The 7,320-nt window shown below is 38.0% G+C and overlaps 1 long non-coding RNA gene across 1 annotated transcript; it reads left to right on the top strand.

Moving 5' to 3' along the window:
- The first annotated feature begins 3,024 nt into the window (after positions 1-3,024).
- LOC126163006 (uncharacterized) lies at positions 3,025-6,991 on the top strand. Its single transcript, XR_007535149.1, has 2 exons — positions 3,025-3,300; positions 6,312-6,991. It is a non-coding gene; the product is annotated as an uncharacterized LOC126163006 (long non-coding RNA).
- Positions 6,992-7,320: the final 329 nt, after the last annotated feature.

The following is a 7,320-nucleotide window of genomic DNA, read 5'->3' as shown; positions in this document are numbered from 1 at the left end:
GGAAAGCCTACAGCAGTTAGACTGGGATGAGGTGTACCATGAACCTGATGCCAATTTAAAATATAATTTATTTCATGACATTTTTGTAAATGCATTTGAAAACTGCTTCCCCAAGAAAATAGTTAAATTTACCCGTAAGAAACCTTGTAACAAACCATGGCTTACTAAGGGTATAAAAATATCTTGTAACCGGAAAAGGGAAATGTATCTTACAGCAAGAAAGAGTAGTGACCCAGAAACTATCAAAAATTATAAAAACTACTGTGTTATATTAAGAAAAGTTATTAAAAAATCCAGGAGTATGTGTATCATGTCTGAAATCAGCAACTCTGATAATAAAATTAAAACAATTTGGAATATTATTAAAAGAGAAACAGGTCAACCAAGAGCAGAGGAAGACAGTATTACCATCAAATTGAATGAAAGCTTTACGAACAAAAAGTCAGAAGTTGAAAATATTTTTAATAATCATTTTCTAAATGTTGTGGATATAGTAGGATCCAGGTGTTCATTAGAAGATGCTAGGCTGTTAATGGAAGAGCCCATACCTATGCAATTTGATACAATTGAAATCTCACCCACTTCTCCCTCTGAAATTAAGAAAATAATAAACTTGCTTAAAAGCAAAAACTCACATGGAATTGATGGCATTTCCAGCAAAATACTAAAAGCTTGTTCTCAACAGATAAGTAAGATTCTCAGCCACCTGTGTAATAGCTCTCTGGAACAGGGCATTTTCCCTGATAGACTGAAATATGCTATTGTTATACCTTTGCATAAAAAGGGGGATAGATCTGATGTCAACAATTACCGTCCAATCTCCCTTCTAACAGCTTTATCCAAAATTTTTGAGAAAGTAATGTATTCAAGAGTAGCTTCACATATCTGTAAAAATGAAGTACTAACAAAATGTCAGTTTGGTTTCCAGAAAGGTTTTTCAACAGAAAATGCCATATATGCTTTCACCAGTCAAATTTTGAATGATCTGAATAACCGAAAACCACCCATTGGGATTTTTTGTGATCTCTCAAAGGCTTTTGATTGTGTAAATCATGAAATTCTGCTAGACAAGCTCAAGTATTGTGGCATGAGTGGGACAGTGCACAAATGGTTTAATTCATACCTAACTGGAAGAGTGCAGAAAGTTGAAATAAGTAGTTCTCGTAACATGCAAAGATCAGCACATTCCTCAAACTGGGGAACTATCAAGAATGGGGTTCCACAAGGGTCAGTCTTGGGTCCTTTATTGTTCTTATTATATATTAATGACTTGCCATTCTATATTCATGAAGAGGCAAAGTTAGTTCTCTTTGCTGATGATACAAGTATAGTAATCACACCTGAGAAACAAGAATTATCTGATGAAATTGTCAATACTGTCTTTCAGAAAATTACTAAGTGGTTCCTTGTAAACGGACTCTCACTGAATTTTGATAAGACACAGTACATACAGTTCCGTACAGTGAATGGTATGACGCCATTAATAAATATAGACCTTAATCAGAAGCATATAGCTAAGGTAGAATATTCCAAATTTTTAGGTATGTCCATTGATGAGAGATTAAACTGGAAGAAACACATTGATGATCTGCTGAAACGTTTGAGTTCAGCTACTTATGCAATAAGGGTCATTGCAAATTTTGGTGATAAACATCTTAGTAAATTAGCTTACTACGCCTATTTTCACTCATTGCTTTCATATGGCATCATATTTTGGGGTAATTCATCACTGAGGAATAAAGTATTTATTGCACAAAAGCGTGTAATCAGAATAATAGCTGGAGTCCACCCAAGATCATCCTGCAGACATTTATTTAAGGATCTAGGGATATTCACAGTAGCTTCTCAGTATATATACTCTCTTATGAAATTTGTGATTAACAACCAAACCCAATTCAAAAGTAATAGCAGTGTGCATAACTACAATACTAGGAGAAAGGACGATCTTCACTATTCAAGATTAAATCTAACTTTGGCACAGAAAGGGGTGAATTATACTGGCACTAAAGTCTTCGGTCACTTACCAAATAGTATCAAAAGTCTGACAGATAACCAACAAGTATTTAAGAAGAAATTAAAAGAATTTCTGAATGACAACTCCTTCTACTCCATAGAGGAATTTTTAGATATAAATTAAGAAAAAAAAAATATTAAAAAATAAAAAAAAAAATAAAGAAAAATAAAAAAACACACAAAAGAATAAAGTTGTCATATTAACTTAAGTATGTTGTTAAATTAACCTAATTATGTCATGTATTGGAAAATTCGACTCGTTCCACATCATTACGAAATATCGTATTCATGATCCAAGGAACTAGGATTAATCTAATCTAATCTAATCTAGACACTAACCTTTGGTTAAGATTACATTGCGAAATCCACTTCCCCTCGTATTTCATCTCCGGTCGACGATTTTTCTTCAACAATGCCTCATATTTTTCTTTTTAAGTTCGAAATTCAATCATTCTACACATCAGTCATTACTGGACACTAACGTACCTGTCTCTGCGGTCCGAGTGTAAAATTACTTGTAATTATGGTTGATAAAAGACTATGTTGGGATGGACATATAAATTACTTAGCTAACAAACTTGCACGAGTTCTCTTTCAGCTATATAAATTAAGAAGAAAAGTCACCAAGAGTATGCTGCTACAATCTAATATGTACTGACAAGACCAATTGTATGAAACCATACTAAAATGTTGATAATAAATAAATATTATTTTCGGCGTAAGCATTCATTACAACAATCACACAATCTAATCTGGTCGGGACATAAGAAGACTTCACTTTTTTACGTGATGTTTTCAAGGCCACGGTCAGGAATATTTCTATTAGTATCCAGCTCTTTTATTTTGGCGAAATACATATACCCTGCCACACTGAGCTGTTTTCAGAATCGCACGTTTCATAATAAACCACTAGCTGACGACAGTTTAGAATCTCGAACGTTCGTAAAAGTCGATAGGTGTGTTAATCGACTAAAGCGTAAATACGTCATAATGACGTCACATCATATCCAGGTTGGGTGAACTTGGCATCCTCCCCAAGTCTACTGTAGAGAATAAAGATCAGTATCACTATTCACTGCGTAATGGAGTTGCAATAGTTACGCTGTGAAAGCTGTGTACGAAGAAATAGTTGTATTGACACAAGAACAATAGTCCACCACAAAAAATAGTGAGAAACATGGTGAACAGTGTGTGGATGGCGCGACACAAAGATGTGATTATATGGCAGTGATAAAAGCGGTAGTGCGACGTCCAGACCAGATGCGAGGAAACGCAGAGCAGCAAATCGTAAGTAATTACCTTTTTTTTTTTACAAAAACTCGCGAAGTGAACTGTTTGATAATCTATAACTAACAAAACTGTATCGTTATAGATCCCATTAATGATGCCTTAGAACAGGAGAAGGCGAAACGCGCATGGGATAAATAAAGTAACTAGCAGCAGGAAAATGCAGTTTTATTTACAAAACAAGTATTTATTTACAAAAGAAGTAGTTAAATTACGTGTTTGAATTGGTAGCACTTTCAAAAACAGTATCGTATCTTTTCATAGTATAAACACGCGTTGTATGTTCAAGTGCTAACGTTTTTCAAAGGAAAAGTGACAAATAGATTGGTGAATCTCTCAAAAAGTAAGTATGACACGAAAACGAAGTGTTTTTAAGAAACGTGGGTTTCATGGTAATATATTTTTGAATAAAGGGAAACATTGCATTCAAAATGTGGGGTATGGAGTTACAGACACTGAAATACATGCAAACTCATCAGTATCTAGAGAAACACCCATTAATGCTTCGAAGATTAAAATAAAACGTTGCGATACACAGTTTTCTCAAAACGAAAGTGATGTAAGTAGTAGGTTAGGTTATATTCTAATAGATTTACATATCCTAACAAGTGTGTTAGGTGAATGTGGAGGGCTAGTTAGTTTACATGAAGACAGCGAGGCGTCAAATGGACTAGCCGGGAAACTTATCATTAATTGTCCCAGTTGTAAATATACTCTTTCAATTTGGAATTCTGGTAAGTGTAAAGATAATTATTTTGAAGGAAATGTTACGTGGTTTTATGGATGGTGAGCTATTGGCGAAGGGCACACTGCAGCAAAAACAATGTGTGCTGTGATGAATATGCCACACCCACCTTGTAAAATCGACAAGTATGCAGGATTTATTGAAGCTGCTGTGGAATCTGTTGAATGTGTGTCAATGAAGCGTGCTGCAAATGAAGCTGTTGAAATAAATGATGGTATGTATGTATGGAGTGTAGCCATGTATGGAAGTGAAACATGGACGATAACTAGTTTGGACAAGAAGAGAATAGAAGCTTTTGAAATGTGGTGCTACAGAAGAATGCTGAAGATAAGGTGGGTAGATCACGTAACTAATGAGGAGGTATTGAATAGGATTGGGGAGAAGAGAAGTTTGTGGCACAACTTGACTAGAAGAAGGGATCGGTTGGTAGGACATGTTTTGAGGCATCAAGGGATCACAAATTTAGCATTGGAGGGCAGTGTGGAGGGTAAAAATCCCAGCAGCAGTCATGGATATCATGAAACCTATTTGCACAGACCTGGCAAATCCTCAATTACTGAAGATCCCAATGAGTCTTTCAATAATCTTATATGGACTTGCTTACCAAAAAATGTTTTTGTTGGAATGAAGAGACTAAAGTGAGGGTTCAGTGAGGCTGTTATTGCTTTTAATTATGGCAACATTGGTAGGGTGAGAGTGCCACAGCATATGGGAATTAATCCTGGAGCAAACTGCATCAGAGAAATTGAACAGATGGACGAGGTTCACAATTAGCCAATAAGGAGTCCAGAAAGAAGAAAAGAAGAAAACACTTGGAAAAAGATCAAGATGATGATATACAGTATGGTGCAGGGTGCTTCTGAGTGACTAAAAATAAAAAAAAATTAAGCATCTATTAAGTGAGTTACAGTGTATTGAAACTTTAAAAGCCATTCCTGAAAATTTACATTTTCTGTTGCATTTTTCTCTAAATCTTAGAAACTTCTTCGAGTAGAGTAATCAAATTTTCAGGGAGCAATAACATACATATCCTGTGAGTCTACTGCACTAAAAGAAGAACATAATGTTATGTATAATTAAAATTATTTAGGATGATGCACAAAAAAGTACACAGAATTTTAACTGTGTAATTAAAAAAATGTATTTCCGAAAGCAGTGGCTGAAATGCAATTATTGTAGTTCAGTAGACTCAGAACATACAGTTTAATGTCCTGTCAAAGTTTCATGTCAAGTGGTTCCTGAAATACAGGTAAGCCAAGTCACTGAATTTAACATTGTCGGGATAGGGCGTTCCAACTCCTCTTGAAGTGTGCGCAACTGGAGGTGTACTCATGATCCTGATGTCAAGTTTCACAGAATCTATCAATGTAGCATAGCATGGCAGATTTAGAACTGTGCATTTCAGATTACTATATCTATATTATGCTCAACAGGACTCATAGAAAAGTAACCAATACATTTACATGGTGTCAAAAGCTAGGATGTTCGCATGCTCTTGTGCATGTACACAATAGCTGCCACTGAACTGTTCTCAGTTGTGGAGGGATCTGGCAAAGGTATAGTTTGGCCAGCATGAAGACAAACAGTAAAAACTCTTACCGTGTTTCGGCAGGCAACATGTTGCAGAAATGTAAGCCAAGGGTGGCTTGCCATGAAGGGCAACAGAATGGGGCATAGAATATCACCTGTGTACTGCTGTGCTGTAAGGGTGCCATGGATGACCACCAAAGGGGCTATGTATGAAAAGAAATGGAACCCCAGACCATAACTTCTGGATGTCAGGCCATATGGTGGGTGACAGTCATGCTGGTATTCCACAGCTGTCTGTGGCATCTCCAGACTTGTCTTCAGCCTGGAATCTTGTTCGCCTAAGTAGAATTTTCTTCATTGATGAGTCTCACTTTGATCTGAGTGACAGTGATCACTGAAGATGTGTCTGGAGATGCAGTGGACAGCAGTGGCATACCAACCTGGCTGTCACACACCATAAGGCCTGACATCCACAAGTGATGGTCAGGGGTACTATTTCTTTTCTTAGCAGTATCCATGGCATCCATATGTACATTGACAATATTATGTTGCCCATTTTGTTGGCCTTCATGGCAAGCCGTACTGGGCTTTGGCAAGAGTTTCTGCTGTTCTGCTGTTTCTGCTGTTTGTGCTTACCAATCCCTACATTTCCTTTCAGATCCAGATAGCTTGCACTGCCGACATCACAATCGAATATGTCATGTGAACAGTGATCCTTCTGTCTCTCTTCCCCCAGATTCATGGAGCCCAAGGACAGCATGGCCACAGCAACTGCCAGAACGTGTCATCACGACACAGCGGGATGACACCATGGAGACAGAGCGTGCGCCTCCTCTCGTCCTACCGATGGAGCTGGACCTGCCCATAATGCAGCAGCTGATGCCTTCGACATCTGGTTATTGGCCTCCGGTGATGGATGCATACAATCCTGGTTTTTTTCTGGTGGATGTATCCACCACAGCGAAGGCCGGATGGTGGGGTACGACCGGAAGCTTGACGTCTCCTGCAGCCACAGCTTCCGGTCCACTCCAGTGTCAGCTCTTCGACCTGGCCCGCCGTTGTCGTGCTCCCTACATGACAGCTGTCCATCACTTTGGGAGGAGGTGGGGGATGTTCCGGCGTAACATGAAGTGCCAGCACATTGGACTGGAACGTTATAGCAGCAGAGAGGGCTGTAAGCCAATGTCAGCCAGTAGTACACTGACTAGGACGACACCACGACAGGAGCAACCCCATATGAAGAGATTCTAAGAGCTGCTCCGCCTAGCCATGGGCACTAGAAGATGAGCCATCGTCCATACACTTTAGCCATGATTTGTAAACTGCTTGCATGGAAATTGTATATGTAAATATGCAAAGTTAAGTGTTGTCAATTTAACTTGGTGTAATAAACTCCATTAATAAGACTTACTTCAATTGTTGTCTAGCTATCTGGGAAAACAGCTTCCTAGCACCCTGTATTAGATGAGCAGGGCGGATACAACACATATAGTGAGTCATACCATACCCGGATGTATACTGGGAAAATGGGCTCATGATGGGTCAAAAAGTACCAGCACAGATTCTAGGAAAATTGGATGATGGTGAGTTGAAACATACTTGCAGGAATATGTTTATAATGGGGAACTACCTCTTAAAGTCCAGGGAAAAATTTGATTTTTCAGAATAGAGATCATGAGAATAATAAATGATTTGTTAGATATTGATAATCTGCACAGGAAAAATAAATCTGTTGTTAGAATGGG

The sequence above is a fragment of the Schistocerca cancellata genome, chromosome 2, assembly GCF_023864275.1.
Source record: "Schistocerca cancellata isolate TAMUIC-IGC-003103 chromosome 2, iqSchCanc2.1, whole genome shotgun sequence".
NCBI classification, from domain to species: domain Eukaryota; kingdom Metazoa; phylum Arthropoda; class Insecta; order Orthoptera; family Acrididae; genus Schistocerca; species Schistocerca cancellata.
This window is presented reverse-complemented; position numbering and strand designations above follow the sequence as displayed.